The following is a 13,754-nucleotide window of genomic DNA, read 5'->3' as shown; positions in this document are numbered from 1 at the left end:
ATGAGTGAACAACAGCTCAGTGGCTTGTTCGATGGCCCTGGAAGTAGCTTCTTTTAGCCCAATTGTGCTTTTCAAGGAAAGTAACTTTCCTGAAGTATAAAAGAAACAACAACAATGTAAATAGTGAGGTTTACAGCCCAGTATAATCTTTATAAATGACTCCTCACTAACTAGTGCACTCCTAAAAGATAATGAACCAAGTAGCGTTTTAATAAAAATAAGCTATATTCTTAATCATACAAAAAAAAAAAAAAAATTTTTTGTAAAACCTAAGATTAAAGGGACACTGTACCCAAATGTTTATTTTTGTAATTCAGATTGAGCATGACATTTTAAGCAACTTTCTAATTACTCCTTTTATCAAATTTTCTTCATTCTCTTGGTATCTTTATTTGAAATGGAAAAATGTAAGTTTAGATGCCGGCCCATTTTTGGTGAACAACCTGGGTTGTCCTTGCTGATTGGTGGATAAATTAATTCACCAATAAAAAAGTGCTGTCCAGAGTACTGAACCCAAAACAAGCTTAGATGTCTTCTTTTTCAAATAAAGATAGCAAGAAAACAAAGAAAAATTGATAATAAGAGTAAATTAGAAAGTTGCTTAAAATTCCATGTTCTTTCTGAATTACAAAAGAATTTTTTTGGGTACAGTGTCCCTTTAAAATGCTCAAGTATGTAATCACAAGGTCTTGAATAGCAACAAGTGCCTTAAAATATATAATAACAATAACAACCAAAAAACAGTATGTTATAGAAAAAACTCTCTAAATAAAGTCTCACATATCCAAGGATCCTATTTGGTTTTGGTATCTCAGAAATGTTTGTTCCCAGGTGCACTATTCTGGAGTCCGGCTGCTCTCACTGGCCTGACAGCCAAATCAGGTAGGACAGCAATTCTAAAATGAAAAGAAGAGAGCGCACAAAAACTCTAAGTGCAGTATATTTATTACAAATTGAGGTATGTAATAACAGTTTAAGCAAGTGGGATGTACCCGAAACAGCGTCCTCCTGAAGGTGGCAGAGATGTCTCTCAGAACCGTCCACCGGAGCCGTTTACTCTGGAGAGTTCTTCCGGTGCTGTTTGCTTAAGTAATCCAACAAATATCCTCCAGGAACAGACTCTTGTGTTATACCATTAAAGAGTTAACCAGTCCAACTAGGAGTGATGACATCAGTAACGTGACGTGAAGGGGGCGTGCCTGACGCGTTTCACGGAAGTGACTCCGCTTCATCAGGTATTTGCACCTGGAGGATATTTGTTGGATTACTTAAGCAAACAGCACAGGAAGAACTCTCCAGAGTAAACAGCTCCGGTGGACGCTTCTGAGAGACATCTCTGCCACCTTCAGGAGGACGCTGTTTCAGGTACATCCCACTTGCTTAAACTGTTATTACATACCTCATATGTTTGAGGGTATTTTCTGTGAGTAGCTCTGAAAAGGGTTGGGGCTACAGTGTTTTTTACAATTTGTAATAAATATACTGCAGTCCCAAAATATCAGGCAAATCTCCTCTGAACAAGGAACATGGCAACCTTAGACAATTGCTTTGGCCTCCTTTTGGCCTTGTCAGTGAAGTGCAGTCATATGTGTATGCTGGTGTTTATCTAACAAATTGCTAATGCAGAATACCCTTGCATTTGTTTAAATGTTAACAGAAAAGGACTGCCAAAAAAATTGTTAACTCTACGCTGTGTGCAAAATGCTAAACATTGAAAAAGCTGTGTGGGCAGCCAAGATTTGCCATTTTTAAAGAAGCCAATAGATTTCCAAAAACTCAAGAGCGCTTAAATAAGACCAGATTATGAGTGGCATGCTAACTGTTGCGCACAAGCAAAAAGGGGTTTATCACATCTCTTTATGCGCATCAGAAGTATTGTGCATATTACAAGTTCAAAGTAAACGCATTCACTCGAGAGCAATTTAATTTAACGCGTGTGGGGTATGTGTGACTTCAGAGCTCTGGTTGACTGTTATGCGAGACAAAAATGTTGCACAAAACACATCAAAAATACATTTAAAAGTACAATAGCAATCATATTAACACTATTTAATAAAAAAATATTATGTGTGTGTGTGTACAATTACATATGTATTTATGTATTTATATGTGTATATATATATGTATTTACAGACAGATATACTCATATAAACACATAAATACATATGTATACATGTATAGAAATATATATAAGTGCATTGGGGCCCTTTGCTGTCAGGTAGATGAAAACATGTAAAATCATATGTATGCAATATTCATATTTAATAAAGTGTTATACTGTGTATTTACTGTAAATATTTCGCATTCCAATGTTCTTCACATAGGGGAACATGTTCTATGTATTTATAAATAGATACTCCTATATATATCTGTATACCTATATACAATCATATATACAGGGAGTGCAGAATTATTAGGCAAGTTGTATTTTTGAGGATTAATTTTATTATTGAACAACAACCATGTTCTCAATGAACCCAAAAAAACTCATTAATATCAAAGCTGAATAGTTTTGGAAGTAGTTTTTAGTTTGTTTTTAGTTATAGCTATTTTAGGGGGATATCTGTGTGTGCAGGTGACTATTACTGTGCATAATTATTAGGCAACTTAACAAAAAACAAATATATACCCATTTCAATTATTTATGTTTACCAGTGAAACCAATATAACATCTCAACATTCACAAATATACATTTCTGACATTCAAAAACAAAACAAAAACAAATCAGTGACCAATATAGCCACCTTTCTTTGCAAGGACACTCAAAAGCCTGCCATCCATGGATTCTGTCAGTGTTTTGATCTGTTCACCATCAACATTGCGTGCAGCAGCAACCACAGCCTCCCAGACACTGTTCAGAGAGGTTTACTGTTTTCCCTCCTTGTAAATCTCACATTTGATGATGGACCACAGGTTCTCAATGGGTTCAGATCAGGTGAACAAGGAAGCCATGTCATTAGATTTTCTTCTTTTATACCCTTTCTTGCCAGCCACGCTGTGGAGTACTTGGACGCGTGTGATGGAGCATTGTCCTGCATGAAAATCATGTTTTTCTTGAAGGATGCAGACTTCTTCCTGTACCACTGCTTGAAGAAGGTGTCTTCCAGAAACTGGCAGTAGGACTGGGAGTTGAGCTTGACTCCATCCTCAACCCGAAAAGGCCCCACAAGCTCATCTTTGATGATACCAGCCCAAACCAGTACTCCACCTCCACCATGCTGGCGTCTGAGTCGGACTGGAGCTCTCTGCCCTTAACCAATCCAGCCACGGGCCCATCCATCTGGCCCATCAAGACTCACTCTCATTTCATCAGTCCATAAAACCTTAGAAAAATCAGTCTTGAGATATTTCTTGGCCCAGTCTTGACGTTTCAGCTTGTGTGTCTTGTTCAGTGGTGGTCGTCTTTCAGCCTTTCTTACCTTGGCCATGTCTCTGAGTATTGCACACCTTGTGCTTTTGGGCTCTCCAGTGATGTTGCAGCTCTGAAATATGGCCAAACTGGTGGCAAGTGGCATCTTGGCAGCTGCACGCTTGACTTTTCTCAGTTCATGGGCAGTTATTTTGCGCCTTGGTTTTTCCACACGCTTCTTGCGACCCTATTGACTATTTTGAATGAAACGCTTGATTGTTCGATGATCACGCTTCAGAAGCTTTGCAATTTTAAGAGTGCTGCATCCCTCTGCAAGATATCTCACTATTTTTGACTTTTCTGAGCCTGTCAAGTCCTTCTTTTGACCCATTTTGCCAAAGGAAAGGAAGTTGCCTAATAATTATGCACACCTGATATAGGGTGTTGATGTCATTAGACCACACCCCTTCTCATTACAGAGATGCACATCACCTAATATGCTTAATTGGTAGTAGGCTTTCGAGCCTATACAGCTTGGAGTAAGACAACATGCATAAAGAGGATGATGTGGTCAAAATACTCATTTGCCTAATAATTCTGCACACAGTGTATACTGTATATCGAAAGGTTTATCAACACTACCAGAGTAATCAATATGAGAATCATTTACAAAATAGTGTTACCAACATGGATACACTTTTTGTAGTGCACAATAGTGGTAAAACGTTAATGATTATATACAAAGAGGATAGGCCACTATTTAGCCAGCACCAGCCTATTACTCATTACGTATTAAACAAAACCAGAAGTATAGAAGTGAAAAAGCAAACACTGATATTAAATGTTTAATTATACATAAATGGCAGCATAAATAGCACACAGGCCGCAGCAGTGTGGGGCAGAGTATAAGTGCATCATAAGCATCCATAGTATTGATAACACAGTGGACAGTTTGCTTAGTAATGTCCATATATCAGACCCACAGTTCAAGAGTAGTAACAACCCTCAGGATGTTTATTTGTAATCCACAATTATTGGTAGCCAATAGTAGTATTGTGATATATAGTGCAGGTGTAGCACAGACATATACAGTATACCATAACTCTTCTTCCCATAAACATTCAACCTTTGCTTAATAGAAAAAGGGGGAGATGCACTAATGTAAACCTCCCATAGGGGGCGCTTCCTAAACAATTTTACCACAATTCCAAAAATGCAGTGTGCAGCATATAAAACCATTATATAATTTGTTATAGATATTGCTACTTATTATTACAAATATGCTTTCAACGTTAGAAAGAGCTAATAGGAGGGTTTCCATTAAACACTCTCACCTAGATTACGAGTCTTGCATTAGCCTTAAAAAGCAGCGTTGAGAGGTCCCAACGCTGATTTTTTCCTAACGCTGGTATTACGAGTCTTGAAATGACAGGTGTACCGCTCACTTTTTTTGGCCAGAGTCGTTAAAATCACAAATCCACTTACCTAAATTGCGTATCCTATATTTTCAATGGGACTTGCATAACGCTGGTATTACGAGTCTGCAAAAAAGTGAGCGGTACAGCCTCTCCTGTCAAGACTGGTACCGCATTTAAAAGTCAGTAGTTAAGAGTTTTATGGGCCAACGCCGCAACATAAAACTCTTAACTAAAGTGTTAAAAAGTACACTAACATCTATAAACTACCTATTAACCCCTAAACCGAGCCCCCCACATCGCAAACACTAAAAAAAAAATTTTTAACCCCTAATCTGCCGAACCGGATATCACCGCCACTATAAAATATTTATTAACCCCTAATCCGCTGTCCTCCCGCATCGCAAACACTAGTTAAATTTTATTAACCCCTAATCTGCCATCCCTAACATCGCCGACACCTACCTACATTTATTAACCCCTAATCTGCCGTCACCAATGTCGCCGCAACTATATTAAATGTATTAAGCCCTAAATCTGTCTAACCCTAACACCCCCCTAACTTAAATATAATTTAAATAAATCTAAATAAAATAACTATCATTAACTAAATAATTCCTATTTAAAACTAAATACTTACCTATAAAATAAACCCTAAGCTAGCTACAATATAACTAATAGTTACATTGTAGCTCTCTTAGGATTTATTTTTATTTTACAGGGAACTTTGTATTTATTTTAACTAGGTACAATAGTTATTAAATAGTTATTAACTATTTAATAACTACCTAGTTAAAATAAATACAAACCTAAGTTACAATTACACCTAACACTACACTATAATTAAATTAATTACCTAAACTAAATACAATTAAATACAATTGAAAAAAACTATCTAAAGTACGAAAAAAAAAACACTAAATTACAGAAAATAATAAAAGTTTTTTAAACTAATTACACCTACTCTAATCCCCCTAATAAAATAAAAAGCCCCCCAAAATAATAAAAAGCCCTACCCTATACTAAATTACAAATAGCCCTTAAAAGGGCATTTTACGGGGCATTGCCCCAAAGTAATCAGCTCTATTACCTGTAAAAAAAAGTACAATACCCCCCCAACATTAAAACCCACCACCCACACACCCAACCCTACTCTAAAACCCACCCAATCCCCCCTTAATAAAACCTAACACTAACCCCTTGAAGATCACGCTACCTTGAGAAGTCTTCACCCAGCCAGGCCGAAGTCCTCAACGAAGCCAGGTGAAGTGGTCCTCCAGACGGGCAGAAGTCTTCATCCAGGCGGAATCTTCTATCTTCATCCATCCGGTGCATATATATATGGATACTCAAAATGGATCAAGCTTGAACCAAGGGGGGTGCCATCCAGAATAGTTATTTTGATACAATGTATCAGTGAGGGGATTTAGTAAAGATCATGCTTAGAGGTACCCCTGTGTTATCCCTTAAGCATTGGCTTTTCCCGGCTGAATGTCACAGTCCTTTAGTTGGTGGGAGCTTGATCCACAATAAAAGCATAGTCTCAGTCTACTTCTTCTCTGTCTTTCAGACTCTGAAGGTTTGAAGGAGGAGAGATCCATGGGTTCACCACTGAGGTAACTGGAGCTGCTGAAGGGGTAGAGGATACTGCCAAAACCGGACAAACAGAAGGACGGGAGGGAAGGACCCTCCTTGTTCTGCCTCTCTCAGCTTGTCTCTCCTGAAAGCGAGAGTCCAGACTGATACAAAGCATTATAAAGTCATTCAAAGAAGATGGAATATCACGATAAATGAGTTCATCTTTGATATGTTCATGCAGACCCCTCCTTAAGGCTGCCTTGAGAGCACTGCCATCCCAAGTGGTTTCAAGAGCCAAGGTGCGAAACTCAATGGCGAATTGTGTCACAGTTCTATTGCCCTAGCAGAGATCCAGCAGAGAATATTCTGCAGCAGAGGAACGACCAGAAGTCCCAAGCACAGAAGATAAAGCTGAAATGAAATTATCATGCAGGAGTGGAGCGTTATGTTCCAAAAGGGGAGAGACCCAGGCTAGGGCCTTGTCTTTCAGTAAGGAAATGATAAAGGTGACCCTTGACTGGTGAGAATAAAAGGTGTGAGGATCATTGCGGAAGTGCAGCCTGCATTAGTGAAGAACACCCCTGCAATCAGTAATACCTTCATACTTGTCAGACAAAGGTATCCGGGGTAAACTTTCAGAAGCAGAGGAAGAAGTCACAGTACTAGGAGTAGGGACTGGTGGTGAAACAACAGGAGCGGTATTCCTCGCTGTAACTAGTAAGGAGAGTTGAGTGGTAATAGCCTCTAGCTCGGAATCCATATTCTGCAACTGTGTGGTATGGGTTTCCCAACATCTGTCCCTGCAGATAAACAGCTTGTGCCACCTCCTAAATCCAAAAATTATACTTTGGTTTTGTGGTATTTCCAGGTGAGTGCTACTTTAAATTCATTTAGTTTCACATATTCCATAAATTCCATTAATTGGCTTTCACTTCCTGACCATATGAAGAACAGATCGTCTATGTAACGATGGTAGGGCACCAGATACTGCGCCCATGGGGAATTATAGATGTACTGATTTTCCCAATTCGCCATATACAAGTTGGCATAACTGGGCGCAAATCTGGTGACCATTGCCGTGCCACCTACCTGTAGATAGTAGTTCTTGTTAAACCAAAAGTAATTAGTCTCTAAAATTATTCTGATACCTTCAAGTATAAAATCCAACTTTTGGGGTCTAACGTTGCATCTTTTTCCAATATGGTTTTAACTGATGAAATTCCCAAATCTTTATCTATGATGGTATATAATGATGTAACGTCGCTTGTTACTAACCACCAATTCTTATTCCACTTAATGTGTTCTAGATGATTTAGAATGGTAGTGAGAAAGATGAGGCGCTGGAGAATTGACCCTGCTAGACTAATGTATTCCCCTCTAAGAAAACAGTGGTTGATATGTAGTGAATGAAGTCCAGCGCTAGATTAGCACGGGTAGAGTATTTAGTTAAATTCTATAATTTGAATATATTGTATTTTGTGATTGGATAAATGTTTAATGTATGTACTGCAATGTTGTTATTATATATTTATTGTAGGTAATCCTAAGTATTTATCAACATTTGGTTAACAAAAAGATATAAACAGGTATATACAACTGATATATATATAAACTTGTTGTCTAATGTGAGCTTCTTATCTATATATAAAAACTAATAAAACATTTGTATAATTAGACAGAAATTTAATAACTTGTTAAAAGCATACAAAAAATAAAAAGGGACGTCTCCCTTATAACATCGATTTCATCAGAGAAAACAATTGAATAACTGTAGTATATATTTCCGCTATTTGATAATCAGGTACCTGTTATATAGTGTAACAAATGATAATGTCCAGAAATTGGATTATAAAAAAACGTAAAGATCCAAACGAGATGACCTCCCCGCTATTGTGGCGGGTGTGTGTTACCGGTACGTTAGTGAGAGACTGGTATTTAAATATATGTCATGTGACTTTTCCTACATCACACTTGTGATCGTAGCTGTTTCAATATAGTTGTAATGTAATCAGTGATCCTTGATATTCTGTCAAGTGCTTATTATGTTGCAATTTTTTTAACTTTAATCTGTATGTGTATCAGAAGGTGTATTCCCCTATTCCATGTGTAATTAGGGAGTCTTGGGGGAGATTGCAACTTACGCTGGTCTCTTGGCACACCTGATTTCTCTTTGAGTGTGGTCTTTGCAGTCACATTCAGTGACTTGGATGTTAAACTTTGCGGTCACGTGCAGTGACTATAATGCAATCCTCGCAGTGTGGACTTGGCGGTCACTTGTAGTGGTGGGAATTGAACTTGTAACCTTAAGGGTTAGAGAGGGAGATCTTAACCATTAGGCTATGTGTATCTCACTTTCTGTGTTAGCATAGTGGACTTGGCGGTCACTTGTAGTGACTGTAATGAGGTCTTTGCAGTCACGGAGATGACTAGTGGTGGGGTCTTTGCGGTCACAAGTGGTGACTAGGAGTAGAATCTTTACCGGACATCAGTGATGTTATACAGCAAGGTCTTTGCAGTCACAGATTGTGACTTGCATGTATTAACTTGCGGCTGTATCTTTGCGGTCACAGATTGTGACTTAAAAGTGGTCTTTGCGGTCACTAACAGTGGTGACTTAGAGGAAATCTTTGCGGTCACTAGTAGTGACTAACAGAATGATCTGTATCATTGGAGATCAAAGTAAAACTTGGCAATCTCTCTGTGCAACTTAGTAGAGCTGATTAGAAACAAATGCAGGTTGTAACAATGTCCAGCTGCAATGTTGCAGGAGGTAATCAGCAAAGGAAGTCTTGTAGTAGTTGTCTTTCCTTTCTTGGCAATTATAACAGCAATCAAAATAAAAACATAAAGTGCAGAGTGACAACAGTGTCAAGGTCAACGCGTTTCGCCCTTAGGCTTTATCAAGACATGTTTGTCTGTGTCACCTGAGTCTATATATAGGGCTTAACTGGTTTGGATTGGCTATTCTATGTAATTAAATTAAAGGTGGAAAGTATAGATATATGGAAATTCAATATAAAGGTGGAATTATATAGTTGTGTGTGTCTACAAGAAGCTTATTGTTCTTCATTTGTTTTTGTTCTTTGTGTTGTAATAAATGAAAGAATGTATAGATCCTAGAAAGGTTCTTGTAAGAATGCAATAAACATTATTTAGAGAGTTCTAAATATATCTATATAATGTATAATGTATGTATTTGTATTGATTTTGATGTGCTTATAGTTGCTTGAATATTGAGCATATGTTAATTTTTAAATATATAAAACAAATAGAAATTATAAGTAAAGATTTTTTTAAAATAAAAAAGTTATGACTTAGTGAGTAATTTAAAAAAAAAAAAAATTTAAAACTGTTTTCAGTATTCCATTTTGTGATTGAACTGACGACCTTTTGGTAATAGAGCAGAGGGCATTATGCACTAAACCACATCTACCTCAACATTGTATATAGTGAAATACATGTATTAGTGAAAGTATATGTAAATACACACACATATATGTTTATATACATTTATATTTACAATATGGTTTTGTTTGTATAAATGAAGACCATAGAGAAAGACGTGATGATATTCATAAGAGACTAAAATCTATATAGATAGTTTTTAGTGGTAGTAAGGGATGTTTAGTAACATTTACCTGAACCAACAAAGGAATGTGGTGGGAATTGAACTCGTGACCTTTAGGGTTAGAGAGAGAGATCTTAACCATTAGGATATGTGTATCTCACTTTCTGTGTTAGCATAGAATGGAGGTATTTATATATATATTAGTATGGTGTAAAATTATTATAAGAAAGGGGAAATATCTAGCTCTGAATTTAAGCCAGTTGGAAATAGTGTGTCCATATTGTAGATCATTTTTGCTTCTAACTTCAATAATTGATTTTCTAAATTTCCCCCTCTCCAATTCTGCAACTGTGTGGTATGGGTTTCCCAACATCTGTCCCTGCAGATAAACAGCTTGTGCCACCTCCTAAATCCAAAAATTATACTTTGGTTTTGTTGTATTTCCAGGTGAGTGCTACTTTAAATTCATTTAGTTTCACATATTCCATAAATTCCATTAATTGGCTTTCACTTCCTGACCATATGAAGAACAGATCGTCTATGTAACGATGGTAGGGCACCAGATACTGTGCCCATGGGGAATTATAGATGTACTGATTTTCCCAATTTGCCATATACAAGTTGGCATAACTGGGCGCAAATCTGGTGACCATTGCCGTGCCACCTACCTGTAGATAGTAGTTCTTGTTAAACCAAAAGTAATTAGTCTCTAAAATTATTCTGATACCTTCAAGTATAAAATCCAACTGTTTGGGGTCTAACGTTGCATCTTTTTCCAATATGGTTTTAACTGATGAAATTCCCAAATCTTTATCTACGATGGTATATAATGATGTAACGTCGCTTGTTACTAACCACCAATTCTTATTCCACTTAATGTGTTCTAGATGATTTAGAATACTTATGGTATCCTTTAAATACGATTTTGTTTCTTTTACATATGTTTGCAAAAATTGATTTATGTAAGATGAGAGGTTACTAGTGAGAGAGTTAACCCACAATACTATTGGTCGACCCGGCAGGTTGTGTAAATCTTTATGTATCTTTGGCAATACATAAAATGTGGGTGTTCTGTGAAATTTAGTATTCAAAAATAAATATTCCTTTTTGTTCAAAATGTTACCTTTCACACCTTCTTGTAAGTATTTTTTCAATCTTCTTTTATAATTTAAAATTGGATTGGAAGTTAACTTAATCTATGTATTAGTATTGTTAAGCTGCCTATAACATTCTTCGTAATATTTAGTTTTATCTAGTATTACAATACCACCGTCCTTGTCCGGGGGGCTTTATCACTATCTCTTTGTTGTTTTTGAGTTCTGATAATGCAGTTTGTTCTTCTCTCGTTAAATTGGAATGATACTTTACTTTTAAGTTTCTTATGTCTCTATGTACTAATTCTAAAAAAGTTTCCATAGGTGCCGATTTATATTGTATTGGGTTAAATGTGGATCTGTTATTTACCTCTACATGTTTAAACCTAGTTGATTCCAATGAATTATTTTTTAAGATGGGATTGTTTGAAAAATACTTTTTAATGCATAAATTCCTGATGAATTTTTGTACCCCTAAGAACGAATCAAATTTGTTAATTCTATAACTTGGAGCAAAGTTAAGTCCCTTATTTAAAACAGCATTTTGTGAGTCTGATAACTTAGTAGTGGATAAATTTAAAATTCCTCTTATAGGTTTATTACTACTCTTGCTTTCTTTATTTTCATTTTTACTATTTAGTGTTCCCCTCTGTCCATATTTTTTCTTCTCTTGTTGAACAGATCTGAATCTGTTCTTGTATATCTTCTTTTCCCAGTCTCTAAAACTTTACCCTGAGCTTGGATTGGCTCCATCAAATGTGAGTAATCACTCGTTAAGAATTTCATTAGTTTTTCCAAGTGGGCTACAGAATTACGCTATGTTGTGTCTTTTCTTTCATTTCTTTTGAGAACGAAGTTGAAGACATCGACTGCAGAATATTCCATGAGGAGTGAATATATCCTTCTAACTAATCAATTAACTTTGAGTTCACAGTTTTTTCACATTTATTTCATTCTTTTTTTCTTTTGTGATTTTTTGTACATTTATTATACAGGGTTTAGACTTTTGCCTAGTAGGTGACGTAGTCGGGGCATGGTCTCCTTCTGAGTTATGGTGATCTCGTAGTCATTCTTACTCATTCTCTGATAGCCCTCTATTGGTCTGTATATCACACACCCTCTATGGATAGTAAGAATGGGTTTTGGAGTTTGATTGCGGCATGATTACCATTATTAATAACAGTTTTCAAGTAGGTGTACTTTTAACATTATAAGAAAGTGGGATGTAGATCTATTGTCACGTCGCACCGCTCTAGTCTCCTTGCGTCTCCTTCCCTGCTTGTTGCCATAGGTTGTTTCGGGTCCGGATGCGTGCGGCGCTGACGTCATCGCTGCACGCTCTTGATGCCGGTTGGACGTCTGTGGCGCAAATCCTGTGCCTTTGTAAGTTCTACTACAATGATCTGTCACTGCCCAAGTATAGGTGTTTATTTGTGTACTCCTGGGTGTGACAGATTGTTGTATCAAATTGCCTATTTTGTGTATGATCCCTGCCTGTCTGACTCTCCCTGCTATACCTCTTAACTACTGGATTGCAATACTGCTGCTGAACCCTGCCTGTCTCACTACTCTACCTGCTATTCCACTTAATTAATGAATTGATATACTGTTGCTGAACCCTGCCTGTCTGACTACTCTGCTTATTAACCCCTGTTGTTCTGAATTGCCTCTTTGTTGCTGAACCCTGCCTGTCTGACCATTCTAGTGGTTTTTCCTTGGACTGCTCTGCAGTGGCCGCTGGGACTGTTCTGTCTGTGGTGAGTGCCACCTTCCTCATCTTACTAACTTTCTCTGCTCTGGGATATTCCCTATCATTCCAACTCGATGCCGGGAAAACAAGACTACTGGTCGAGTTCAGTCTGATAGAGGAGTATCCCACGAGCATTACATTATACTTGGGCCATGGAGCCAGAGGAGGTGGCACAAGCTGTTTATCTGCAGGAACAGATGTTGGGAAACCCATACCACACAGTTGCAGAATATGGATTCCGAGCTAGAGGCTATTACCGCTCAACTCTCCTTACTAGTTACAGTGAGGAATACTGCTCCTGTTGTTTCACCACCAGTCCCTACTCCTAGTACTGTGACTTCTTCCTCTGCTTCTGAAAGTTTACCCCGGATACCTTTGTCTGACAAGTATGAAGGTATTACTGATTGCAGGGGTGTTCTTCACTAATGCAGGCTGCACTTCCGCAATGATCCTCACACCTTTTATTCTCACCAGTCAAGGGTCACCTTTATCATTTCCTTACTGAAAGACAAGGCCCTAGCCTGGGTCTCTCCCCTTTTGGAACATAACGCTCCACTCCTGCATGATAATTTCATTTCAGCTTTATCTTCTGTGTTTGGGACTTCTGGTCATTCCTCTGCTGCAGAATATTCTCTGCTGGATCTCTGCCAGGGCAATAGAACTGTGGCACAATTCGCCATTGAGTTTCGCACCTTGGCTCTTGAAACCACTTGGGATGGCAGTGCTCTCAAGGCAGCCTTAAGGAGGGGTCTGCATGACCATATCAAAGATGAACTCATTTATCGTGATATTCCATCTTCTTTGAATGACTTTATAATGCTTTGTATCAGTCTGGACTCTCGCTTTCAGGAGAGACAAGCTGAGAGAGGCAGAACAAGGAGGGTCCTTCCCTCCCGTCCTTCTGTTTGTCCGGTTTTGGCAGTATCCTCTACCCCTTCAGCAGCTCCAGTTACCTCAGTGGTGAACCCATGGATCTCTCCTCCTTCAAACCTTCAGAGT

Source organism: Bombina bombina, chromosome 6, assembly GCF_027579735.1.
Source record: "Bombina bombina isolate aBomBom1 chromosome 6, aBomBom1.pri, whole genome shotgun sequence".
Taxonomy (NCBI): Eukaryota; Metazoa; Chordata; class Amphibia; order Anura; family Bombinatoridae; genus Bombina; species Bombina bombina.
Note: the sequence above shows the minus strand (reverse complement) of the source record.